We start from the raw sequence: 12,939 nt of genomic DNA on the forward strand, positions 1-12,939 counted from the left end.
TTTTGTCTCCCACTAGTCCTGCAAACTTTATTCAGTGGGGGAAATCTTTCCCTACCATGAGTGGAAATTTGGTCTGACTTTCTAGTTCATTCTTAGGGAGCAGAAGTCATATGATCACGTTAAGCCACAAACACGGTCTCAGTGTGAGAAATCAGCATGCTCAGTCCAAGATGTTGCTCAAAGCCAGGAGCGCCTTTCTCCCTCTTCATCTGCCTGCCTCCAGGGAAGGCTGTGAGTGGCCTCTGCTCTCTCTGCCCAGCTCTGTTCACCTCCTCCTCCACCCCCTGGGTGTTTTGGACCCACCTTGCCTCCCCTCATACACCTGTGTGAGTGTGGTATGGACCAAAGCCACCAACGATTTTTCCTTGGCTAGTGGCTTCTTCCCTCAGTCTGGCAAATGTTAAATTGAACTTCCTTTCCTGGGTACTTCCTTGAGTTCTTAGAGATTCCCACTTCTTTGGAGACTCCACTCCCCACCCCTCTCTCCTGCAGTTCTCTTGGCTTGCGTAAATGTACTCCATCCTAGGTGGCCCCTTGAAACCTCTTCCTCAGCCCGTAGGAATCCAGCGGTGGATTTAAGTGGATTTCACACGTGACTGATGAAGCTTAAGCCTCAAGGCCCATCACTTGCACAGAACACTAAAGTTTATTAAATGACTTTTGAGAACTCTTGAGATGCCAGTATAATTTTTCATCATCCCTTTAGTAATGGGGTGAACTACATGAGTAGATTTTGTATCACTCTCCATAAAGTGGGATTATCCCATAAATTCATATTTTTAAATTAAACGCCAGCAATAGTTTATCTATGTCACTGGTGGTTTCAGAGAGCCAATGCCTGGGTTTGTTTCTCAATATGATTGGTTTTCTGCTTTCTGATTCACTTCTGATTTTATCTTCTTTAATTCCACCGTTCTGCTTTATTTAGATGTTTTGTCGGTCCATTTTTTTCTTAACTTCTTGAATAGAATACTCAATTTATTTATTTTTATTCTTTTCTGTTTAATAAGGAAAGTGTTTACTTTCTACTTTCTGGAATTTATGGAGATTTTTCTTTGTGACTTAAAATGTGGTCCATTTCTTTGTGATTGCTACATGGGTGTCTGAATAAAAGTATAGAGGATTTGATATAGATATATAATGTGGCCAATCTACCACATGTAAAATGGATCTATGTTATCAATTATCAATATTATTACTTTTTACTTTGAAAAAAATTCAAAACTGTGGAAAATTTGCAAGAATAGTTCTCATATATTCATATATCATATACTCTTCGCCGACTACTAACACTGACATCTTGCTTTTGTGTGTGTATATGTGAACCTTTTTAGAGTAAATTGCAGTTATAATGACCCTTTACCCCTCAATTCTTCACTGTGTGTCTTCAAATAACAAGAACCATCTCTTACATAACCACAGAGCAAATATTAAATTCAGGAAATTGAATACAGATACAATGTTGTTATATAATGTCAAAGATATCTTTATTCACATTTGATCACAGTTGTTCCAATACTGTCCTTCAAACCAATGTTTTTTTCAACCCAAGATCCTTATTTTTTTATTCTCCTTAACCCTTAGGCCTGAGAGAGATTTGGCAGAGCCACTCTATGTTGTTGTGTTTTGTGCATATTTCCTGGCATTTTTTGCATGCCTTGCTCTCTGTTCTTCAATGAAGGTCAATATATAATCATGAGGAGGAGGCATGGGAGCACTGCCTTTTGGAATGAGAAGTAATCCATGGGAGGGCGTGTCCCCTGCCATGAGGACCTCTTAGGAATGAGACCAATTCTACAGCTGAGTCCTAGGGTTGCACGGTGAGCAAACCAGTTTGGGGAGGCCACCTGGAGCAGCTGTGGGGCCTTCACATGCTCCCTGTGGCCAGGGGATTCCTGGATCTGGAACTCCATTTCTGCAGCAAAAAAAGACTTCTGCAGGGGTTCTGGGGATAAACTCTTATTAAGATATTTCCTTTCTAATATAGATAAAAAGGATTATTTAAAAGGATAAAAATGTAAGTTGAAACAGGATAAACTAAACCAAAACAAATGAACCTAATTGTATTTCAAATGAATAACATAACCATACTGGACAAAAGAACAATTAAAAAAAAACACTAACCCAAGCAACTTCTAATGTACTCTTTGAATGCACTGTAGTACTTTGTTTCCTCTCAGTCTAAAACCAAAAAGAACTGCAAATCAGTATTGAACTTTAACTAGAATGTCTGATTATCACAGCGGTATGTGTCCACGATACTGAAGCTTTTTCTGTATTACGTAGGATTGAGTAAATGGGTAAATAACAGGATCCAGGTTTTCCACTGTTGGATAAGGGAGTTAGAAATAATGAAGTCTATGGTATCAGAATGGAATAGGAGGCTTCAGGATGAACTCATGGTTTTTATCACAGGTGGTGGGTGGATAGACAGAAAGGAGCAAGAAAGAAAGAAAGGAAGAAGGAAAGAGAGGAAGGAAGGAAGGAAGAAAGAAAGAAAGAGAGAGAGAGAGCGAGAAAGAAAGAGAGAGAGAGAAAGGAAGGAAGGAAGAAAGGAAAGATAGAAGGAGGGAGGGAGGAAGGAAGAAAAGACATTCCATAGCTCGGAAGAGCCTAGAAGCCATGAGCACCTCTGCTGTACATGTCTTGGTCTCTAACTGCCATTCTCCACTGAAAGGAACAGGGCTTCTTGTAGAAATGGCCGATTCCAGGGAAAGTACGAGAAGAATCTGGAATACCTTGTTGGGCCAGAACACATAAAGAAGTGCTCCAAAAATGATGGAATGGGTCAAAAGGACACAGGAGCCAGCCTGAAGGAGCACCCACTGGGAAAATCTATGACAATCTGAGCATCACAATGATAACGATAGTAACAGCTTACAACTCTTTGAATAAAATAAGAATCCACAAGCCCATATTGATATTCATTAATTATTTTTATCTTGAAAAAAGTCAATTAAATAATTTAAAACTGCTAGAGTAACAAAAATCTCTAAGAAAGGCTCTTTAGGTAGCCGGCCTAATTTCTAAGCACTGAGAAGGTGAAGCTGGGTTTTTCTTCTCCAGAGATGTCCTCCTGGAGGGCAGCACTATGCACTGAGGTGCCCAACTATAGTCTCCAGGAAGAAGACCTTGGGCTCACACCTCAGGCTGGCCCACCACATCTTTATAGAGGAGAGGGTAGGTACTTGGGAAGGATTCATTTCACCAGATATGGCAGCTCAAGCACAACCCAGAACACACTGGCAGTGCCCTGCCTCTGTTTGCTGTGTTATTAGTTTCCTACTGCTGTGTAATAAATCACCACAAACTTAGTTATTTAAACAAGACAATCTTAACCCGAGTATGAGTTGGCTGGGTCCTCTGCTCAGGGACTCACCAAACTAAAATGCAATTCTCATTTGAGGCTTGGAGGCCCCTTCCAAGCTCACTGGCAGAATTCAGTTTCTTGTGGTTGTAAGGCTGAGGTCTCTGGCCAGGAACCCATCTCAACTCCTAGAAGCCACTCAAGGTTCCTGGCCATGTGGCCCCTAGGCAGTTCGCAACACGGCTGTTGGCTTCCTTCCTGACCAGCAGGAGATGTTTCACCGTCTTATAAGGGTTCACCTGATCAGGTCAGGCCCACTCAGATAATTTCCCCTGTGATGAACTCGAAGTCAACTGATAGTTACCCAATCACAGGAGACACATCCCATCATATTCACAGTCCTGCCTACACTCAAGGGGAGAGATCATAAAGGGTGTACAGCATGGGGGCTGCAATCTTGGGGACCACCTTAGAATTCTCCCTACCACAACCACTGGTGACAGGGAAAATTCATCCAGGAATTCAGTCTCACTGTGGATAATCTACCTTGTGAATAATCGAGAGTGCCTTATACCCCAAAACCTAGGAATTTTGCTTAAAATTTTTTAGAAAAAAACAGTAATAACACCTGTGGTAATTTATCCCAAGACTATAATTGAAAAATATACACCAACGTATGTACAAAATAATGGCTTCAATGTTGATTATGAAAGTGGAAAATTGGAAACCAACTAAATGTCTGTCAGCAGGGGACTAGTGAAATAAATAACGGACCATCTTTTTTAATGCTGGATCTGTATTTACTGACATGGAAAGGCATCCTAGAGATCTAGTCAAATGGAAAAGCAGCTTCCAGAGTAGTGGATACAGAACAAACTCATTTATTTTATTTATACATATTTACTTATATCTATGTATTTAAAGTCAAGAAATACATGTATCACAATGCCACTAGTTGTAATCTCTATGGGGTACGATTACAGAAGTGCATTCACCTTCTACTCTGTGCTTTTGCACGATTAAAATTACTGTCAACTAGCATTTAATTTTCTTATAAATAATAGCAAAAAAAGTAAGCTATTTCCACTTTGAGAAAAGGAGTAAGGAATCTTAGGGGAAGACATTATTTTCTCTTTGGGTCACTAAAATTACAGTACAAACTTTTCCTCTCTATCTTCAACTTTTCATACTAACTTGCCAAGCAATACTAATTTTTTTTTACATTTTTTTAATTGAAATATAATGGACATACAATATCCCATTAGTTTCAGGTGTGCTAAATTGTTAGTGTCCTTTAAGAAAAGAAAATTTGAATTTCTTGCTGATGAGTGGCAAGTCCCTGAAATATATCAAATGTTTGCATATAAATAATTTGAACACAAAGTAAAGACCATAATATATATTTCTAAAACAATATGGTGATAATCGCCAGCTAAACCAAAATCATTTATGTACCACAAATGTATTTCTTGCTTATGAGTTTCTGATTCATTTACTTTTGAGATTTGCTTATTCCTTCTGTTAAAACATCGCTGAAACCATCAGCCAGTTCATCTTTAAGAAAATGCACACTGGTTCTCGTGTCATATTGATTTCTGAAGGTGTCATTACAGTTAAGTTATTCTACACCTAACAATGCTAATACTCTGAAATAATAATAGATTTCAGCCTTTCTAGAGTATTAGCTTCCAACATGTGGCTGTCTTCGCGTGTTAAGAATTAATACCACTCACCGGGAGCTTCTTGTAGCTTGCCTCCCAGGTTCTCACACCCAGGCTTTGTGCTTGTTAATCAGACCTGTTCCACCCAAATAATTTTGCAGAGCAGTCGTATTTTGGAAATGTCAAATAAAAAACATATATGACCTTCATGTGTGCAAAGGCAACTCTGGCTGCTGTAAGCAACAGAAACTCAAGATCCAGACCAACCGTAGGCATCTTCTAGGAAGCTCCCAACAGGAAGCCTACACAGCGCAATGCTGCAGACAATGCCCTGGAAATTAGCCCTTAGGGCCATCATATGAATCACTGCTTCTGAAGAATCTCAACTGTCCTCACTTCCTCTGTGAAGAGCAGCCAGATTTGAGTCCACCAAGATGGTGGAATCCTTTCTTGGGGGTCACAATGCCCTGTTTACTTTAATAGGCTACACTCTGTCCTTGACAGTTCAGTTTGCCACTCAGTCAGTCTGTAAAATAACAATAGCACAAGGGTGCCATCTGTACCACGCAGGTGTGTGTGGAGCGGCTCTGCTCAGCTCACTGAGTAAGATGGGGAGGGTAATGGCTCAGCTTCTATATGGCTTCCATCGTTGAAAGTACCTTCTGAGTCACTCAAGAGTATGGTTTTGTGCCAAGTACTCATGTGTCATTATGTGCCATTTTGGAATATGGCAAGCTACATATATGTGTTTGTGCCCGGAACAAACACAGCATTTTCACCTGAAATAACTTAGTCCAGGTGAGTTCAGACCAGGCTGAAGGCTGCATCTGCTCCTGATGAAAGGAGCTCCATGCCCAGGAAGTCAGAGGCTCGTTCTGAGAAGCTCTTTGTTATCGTTTTTTTTTTTTTTTTCCTTTTTCTCCCCAAAGCCCCCCAGTACATAGTTGTATATTCTTCGCTGTGGGTCCTTCTGATTGTGGCATGTGGGATGCCGCCTCAGCGTGGCTTGATGAGCAGTGCCATGTCTGCGCCCAGGATTCGAACCAACGAAACACTGTGCCGCCTGCAGCGGAGCGCGCAAACTTAACCACTAGGCCACGGGGCCAGGCCCTGCTGTCGGTTTTGGTTCTCTTCCTGGAGATCCCACCTGAGTGACAAGCAGGAATGAGAGTGAATGACTGGCCAACTTTGAAACAATTCAAAAGCCAGCACGTCTCCACAGGTCTCAGGCTGGCTGGTCGTCTCCTGGTTTTCTTTAAAGAAGCATGTCTGAGCCAGCGTATGCTATGCAGTGAGAAAGTATGAATTTCATAAGACATGCATGGATCTTCATTTTAAAAGGGCAAAGATAGGCATTTCAATGATTATGTAGTTCTTAAAGAAAGGTAGTCTAGGTGCCCCACCTAACATTCCAGATGGAAAAGATGATGAAATCAGAGTTAAAAGTACGTGAAAATAAACTTTTTGGTATATTTGGCTAGTAAAGTTTGAAGCAACCAGCAGCAGGTTCAAAATTTCCCAGACAGTTTATGCTTTAGCCTAAAAATTCGCATGAATTTTGCCCCCTACTCCACAATATATCTGTATTTTTCGTATCGAAAAATATTATTACCAACACTTTAACACAAAGGGAAAGGGGGGGGGCCTCCCTTCGCTGTTTTGTTGCCTAACTGGCAAGATGCTATGTCTATACACATCTTTGGATTCTGGAAAGCTGGCCCAGTGAAGACAGCTGCACTGCACGTGTCAGAGTCGGCATCAGGCAACTTATCTTCTCTATTTGGGCACTGCTGTGTTTTGAGAATCCAAGCTTATTCATGAATGTTGCATTAAAATAAGCCTTCAGGAAACTGTGTGTGTGTACAGGCACACACACACACACACTCTTCGTACTGCGCACCACAAACGACGTCTGCACCCAGTCGAAAAGCCTGTCGATAAATGGTGCCAGAGCAGCACTTGAGTTAAGGGTAAGTGAACTCAAACCAAGCAGACTGTGCTGATCTCAGATCACACCTGATTATGAAATTGTCGTCATTCTATCTCCTGGTACTGTCACTTCTTTTACCTCCTGGCATTTTTTTGGGTGCCTCCTATCCAGCCTAACTCTTTCTACAATACCCTTTTCAAAGCTCTTTGCTTTCACATAAACACCTCTCCCTTGGGTTCTTCACTGTTTCCAGCATCTCATGTATGAGCCTGCTCCGTCTTCTCAGGTCCCCTTACTGTGCTCCAGTCCCGCTCTGGCTCTATTCCCCAGTGTCACATCCATCCCATGTTCCCTTGGTCTAGAGGATTCCCCACAATTGGAGAACTTTCTCCTCCTCTGAGCATAAGCCTGGTGCAATCTTTGCCCACTCCACTGTCCTGAGATTCTCTCCCTTTTGAGAGAACAAAGAAATGACTGTGCAAGTGCAGTGAGAGTTCTTGCCATCTTTTATCCAACTGGGAAAAATACCATAGGATTGGCTGTCTCGGGGCAAGAGCTAGGAGGTATATAGAAAGTAGATAGCAACCATCTTCCTCTCCTGCAAATGCTCCGAGCCCACCGTCTGTGGTTAGTAAATCCTGGTCCAGGAGATGAAAAGAGTGAAGTATGACTGGTGGGTTACGAGAAGGAGGACAGAGAGTTCTTTCCAAAAGCTATGAAGAGATTTTTGGGACTCTTGAAGATTCAGTTATTCACATCCTTTTAGATCTACTTTCTCCAGGAGCTACATTATTGACTGGCAAGAGACTAGAATAAATACTTCCTATGGGTTCAAATTCAAGGATTTTTTTTGGTGCAGTATTTAATATAGTGAAAATTTGGGAGGAACTCAATGTCCCTTATTAGGAGATAAATTAAATAAATTGCTGTGCATTGATATTGCAGAATATTATGTAGTCATTAAGAATGAAAGAAAGACATGCAAAGATCTTCAAGATATATTGATAAGTGAAAAAAGGCAGACAGAGCAGTGCATATTTATGATATAAAATACAAAATACTATATAGATATAATGCATGTGAATATATGTACATTATATGTGGGTAAATGTAGGCCCAGAGCTATCCAGACGCAGTTTTATGCAAATTAGAAAAGTCATTCTCCTTCAAAGCACTTTACCTCCATCTGTTGGGGAAAATGTCATAATAAATTACGCCTAAATAGAAAAATGCATTTTCCTCTATGACCATTTGGGAAATGACATCCTAAATGACAGTCATGGCTCCCGCAGAACTTTAATTGACTGAAACAAAACTAATCAGAACCCCAGCCGATTTGTAACTGGCCACCTCCTGGAGAAAGATGAGAGTCCGGCAAAGGGACCGCCTGGCTCAGATCCAGGATAAGGAATCTACTTCTTTTCCAAGGGGAGGACCCGGGTTGCCCCGCTCTGTAGAACAGTCTAACCACCCACTCGTTTTGTTCTCTAAAACTGTACAGTAACTCCAGAAATTGCAACATCCTAGAACTCTTCCCAAAAGGCCCAATTATCTTTAGTATACTATAATCACTTGGCAAAAATTTGGACAAAGACATTCTAGAAATACTTCCAACTAGATTGAAACCAAAAATTATATTAGCTCCAAATTAAATTTTAAGTATTATAACCGTAAAAACCTCACTTCTCAACCATTTATTGTGATTTACATTTTTACTTTTAAGTGACGTAGGCTAGAAGGGAATAAAATGAACATTTGGTCCAAAATCCTACTACCTACTTATAGTTTGAATTTTAAAGAAGAAAACATTTTTTCACAAAGCTCTAAACATTTTAAAAAGTAGTTGGTATTGGCGAACTTCACACCATCTTCCCTCAGGAAACTCGGCAAGTGGGTTTTAAAGACTCTCATTCATCAGCCACCACAAAGGAAGTTCTTTTTCCCCCTTGTTGTCTCACCCTGAAGCCATCTGAGATTCTTCAGATACCATTTTCTGAGTCAGTATTTATTAATCACCCTGGAGGATAAGGCCACGGGGACACGTTTCAATATTTATGAGCCTTTGCTGTTGGAACATCTTGTCACTCCATGTCCTTTGTGCTGCCCCAGAATGAATTTTCTTTCCTCCTGACCTCAGCAGAGGTGGAGAGTAGGAGGCCCACTCTTCTGCTGGCGGTCTGTTACACGCTACTGAAGACCGTTCCCATCCCCACTGCTCCCCGAGGAGGGAGACACCTACCACAGAGCGTCCTCAAAAGCCTAAGAAGGGAAGAGCAACCCACCTCCACCCTCCATACCACAGGTAGGAAGCATCTGTCGTGTCTGGCTGGAATGAATAGTACTGGAGTTGCCTGGACAAACAGTCCCTGCAAATCCCAAGGACGTTCTGGATATGCGTCCTTTTGGAGTCTATCAATATTGATGCTGTGTTTACGAAATGAATCATCATCCACCAACGTCTCTCTTCTCCTCTCTAGTCTGTCATATGTAAACACTTCTGCGATTCTAAGTGTGGGGTTTTCAGAAAGCAGTATATCTCATTTCCTCCTTGTACATAGCAAGCATCTGTTCCCGCCATGAAGAGGCCTGTGGGAGGTAACAGGAGACTGTCATCATACCGTTTCCACATGAAGAGCTTAGCGCTCCACCTAAACCACCTTCCAGTTCTGCAGACTTGGGCCAAGAGAACAGGCGTGTCCCACATCTGGCTACAAACAGCTCCCCTGCTCTAACAATGAAGTGGCATTTCCCCCAGGATGGAAACACGTGCTCAGGAGAATAAACAAACCTCTGAATGCTATCTGTAACAGCTCCATCTGCTGGTTCCCAGATAATGTTACAGATCTGACAGGTGGACATCGATCATATTGATCCAATAACAAACAATGCATTATAATAGAAGTCTTGTCGTTTTTCTTCTCAATTCATCCAGAACTGCTCCTGCCCCAGACATCAGCCAGGGTACACAAACAGCAACTGGGGAGGCTAAAATAGAGCCTAAGATTGCCTTGGAAGACAACCTCAATAAACAGAGAACTCTCCAGAATAAAGGATATGACAGAGGCAAAATGTGGCCCTTCCTGCCCTCTCTGTGGCATTAGACAACAGATCTTCCTATTCTGTTCCTTGAGTTTTCCTCCCCCAAGATGGAAGTAGTGATACTTGCAACTCAGATCCGAGTGATGGTAAGAGGATTACAGTAATGAGGCCGTGCTTGGTATGCTGTGAGCTCCTAAAAGTCATGAGTCACATAAAGATCAAGGCATTCTAATTACATCTTAATATTCACTAGCATTTATTAGAAAGGCCTAAAATCTCCCATTAATTCAGTGAGAATTAGATGTCTATCAGAGACATTCAGTCAGATGCTGCGATATCAAAAAAAAAAAGTAGAGATGGAGAAAAAAGCTGTGACAGGAATAGTAGGCAGAGGTCAGATACGAAGTTCATAGCTGCTTCATCCACAGGCAGAAGGGTCCTAGGTAACTTGCTCGTTTTTCCTAAGCTATTTAATACATAATGCCCATTTTCCTAAAGGGATTGTTATCCTAAATTGTTATTTCCATCCATCTAGAAATCATATACCTTAAACGCCAAATGCCCACCATCAACTGCACACCCAACCTCCAGGCCTTCATACTCAGAGGCAGGTGCTAGAATCAGTCTAAACATCGGCATCACAGGCACGGCTCGGGGCTTTGGGCCTTCCATGATCTTCATCACTCCCATCCTAAACCCATCCCAAGGGTCACAGATTGAATTGTGTCCCCTTAAAAAAGATATGTTGAAATCCTAACCCCCAGTACCTCAGAATATGACTGTTGTTGGGGTTGGATTTTTACGGAGGTCATCAAGTTAAAATGAGGTCATTAAGGTGGGCCCTAATCCGATATGACTGGTGTCTTTATAAAAGGGGACATTATGGAAGCATGGACAGACAGGCACAGAGAGAACACAATGTGAAGAGATACAGGGAGAAGACCGCCATCTAAAAGGTAAGGAGAAAGGCCCGGAGCACATCCTCCTCTCACAGCTCCCAGAGTGAACCAGTCCATGCCGACACCTCGATTTCGGACTTCTAGTCTCCAGGACTGTGAGAGAGTCAATTTCTATTTAAACAATAGAACACTATCCAGTTTGTGGCATTTGTTACTGCAGCCCTAGCAAACTAATGCACCAAGTAAACATGTGGACTAAGCAAAGACAATGAGCTTGTTAACTGATTGAATAATTTTAGAAGAAGCGAGAGTCATTCCACTTCCTCTGCAAAGGGCAGAATGGTCACATCATTTCCTCTGAAGTGAAATCCTCATGATACAAAAAGTTCACACGCAAACAAATTTAAACCTTGAGCCCAATGAGATCTATAAATTCTCAGAGGATCTTTAAATCGACAAGAGAAAAAAGAAAACTTTTCCCTCATCGCCAAGTCCTTTATCAAATTCACTTCCATGGTGCTTCCCATTGAAATTGAAAACTGTCAAAGAATCACGGAGATTTATGATGAGTTGTTCCTTTCCCCCACAGCAACATCAGCACCGGTTAACATTTGACAACCGTAATCTAGATGACAACGTTATGATTGGGTCTGAACGTAATTTGTTCTTCCTCCACTGCTGTAATTGACAGACCTTATCACTTACTTTATTGTGATATCAGCCATGATACCTTTTCTCCCAAAAGATCACCCAAAGAGCTAAACTCACCAGGGTCAGATAAATATTAACTTCTCCAAGAAAACCCTAGAGGGCTCGAAAGCAGACTTGTAATTCAGCCGACGGATCGCCCATCACCTATGGAAAGCTGCTCGGGATGGGGAAAGTATAACCCGCTGTAATTTCCTGTCTTCAATCGCCTATTCTTAACATGTTAACACACCAGGGAGTCGGTGACCATGAATCCAGAATAACTAGAGGAAATGCCAATTCATTCACTCTCCGCATCTTGTGCTAAGTGTTTTACTTCCAATATTGCAGTGAAGCCAGCTGCCTTCTGGGAAAAGCGAAGCCAGTGTTCCTTCTCCAAGTTGCACAAGCCCAAGCAATATGCCCTCCCTAGGCATTCCTTCCTTAGAGCAGATCTCATAACCCCCAAGACCGATGCAGGACAAAGGAGCAAGTGGGGGCATTGACTAGGATCCATAGTAAGGGAGATAAGGAGTTACTTAAGGAGAACCCGCTATGATAAGAACTGACCATCCCACCCTCTAGACAGCCTTGAGCCTGGCCCTACCTAACCACAGGATTTGATTCAACCCAATCCTACTCCTGTCTAGTGGCTTCCTGTCCATAAGAGAAATACACCATGGAGACAAACTCTCCAAAGCAAAGAATCAGACTTAACTTACATTCCAAATGCAAAACTTCTCTAAACTAACGTTATTTGAAAGTGACATGATTTTCCACGTCAAACTTCCAGAGTCTTCTGCTGCATCCTTTTACTGGAAAGCAATAAAACAACCCAGGAGCCTGTTGTTTACTTAGGCCTGAATGCCAGCAACTGAGACAGTGCCCTTCATTGCCAGCAATAGAATGGACCATGAATCAAAGAGAAAGAAAACATTACAAAGAAAAAAATTAAAAGAAAAGGGATTGGAGGAGAAAAACGAAGAAAGCTCCCTTCAGGGTGAGGAAACACTCTCCAGAATTTCTCCAGCTGCCACTCACTGACAAAGCCATGTGCCATGATGTGACTGTCGAGAGCATGGCTTCTGGGGTCAGGTAGACCCGGACTGGAATTCCAGCTCTTCTGTAACTAGAGCTAGCAATAATGACGATAACCGAAGCAAGAAATTATGGAGTGGCTACCATGCGCCAGGCAGCAGCAGATTCTGTGCTTGACACACATTATCTCACCTCCTGCTTAGGACAAACTAAGAATAGGTTCTATCGCGAGCTCCATTTTATACATGAGGGAAACGACACTCAGGGAAGTTAAGGAATTTGCCCAAAGCCGCAGGGAGGAGGGTAGATTCAGGCCCCTGCTCTCTGACTCCAGAATCTGTGGGTAACCTCCCTAAACAACAGTTTCCTTCTCTTTAC

The sequence above is a fragment of the Equus przewalskii genome, chromosome 21, assembly GCF_037783145.1.
Source record: "Equus przewalskii isolate Varuska chromosome 21, EquPr2, whole genome shotgun sequence".
Lineage (NCBI taxonomy): Eukaryota > Metazoa > Chordata > Mammalia > Perissodactyla > Equidae > Equus > Equus przewalskii.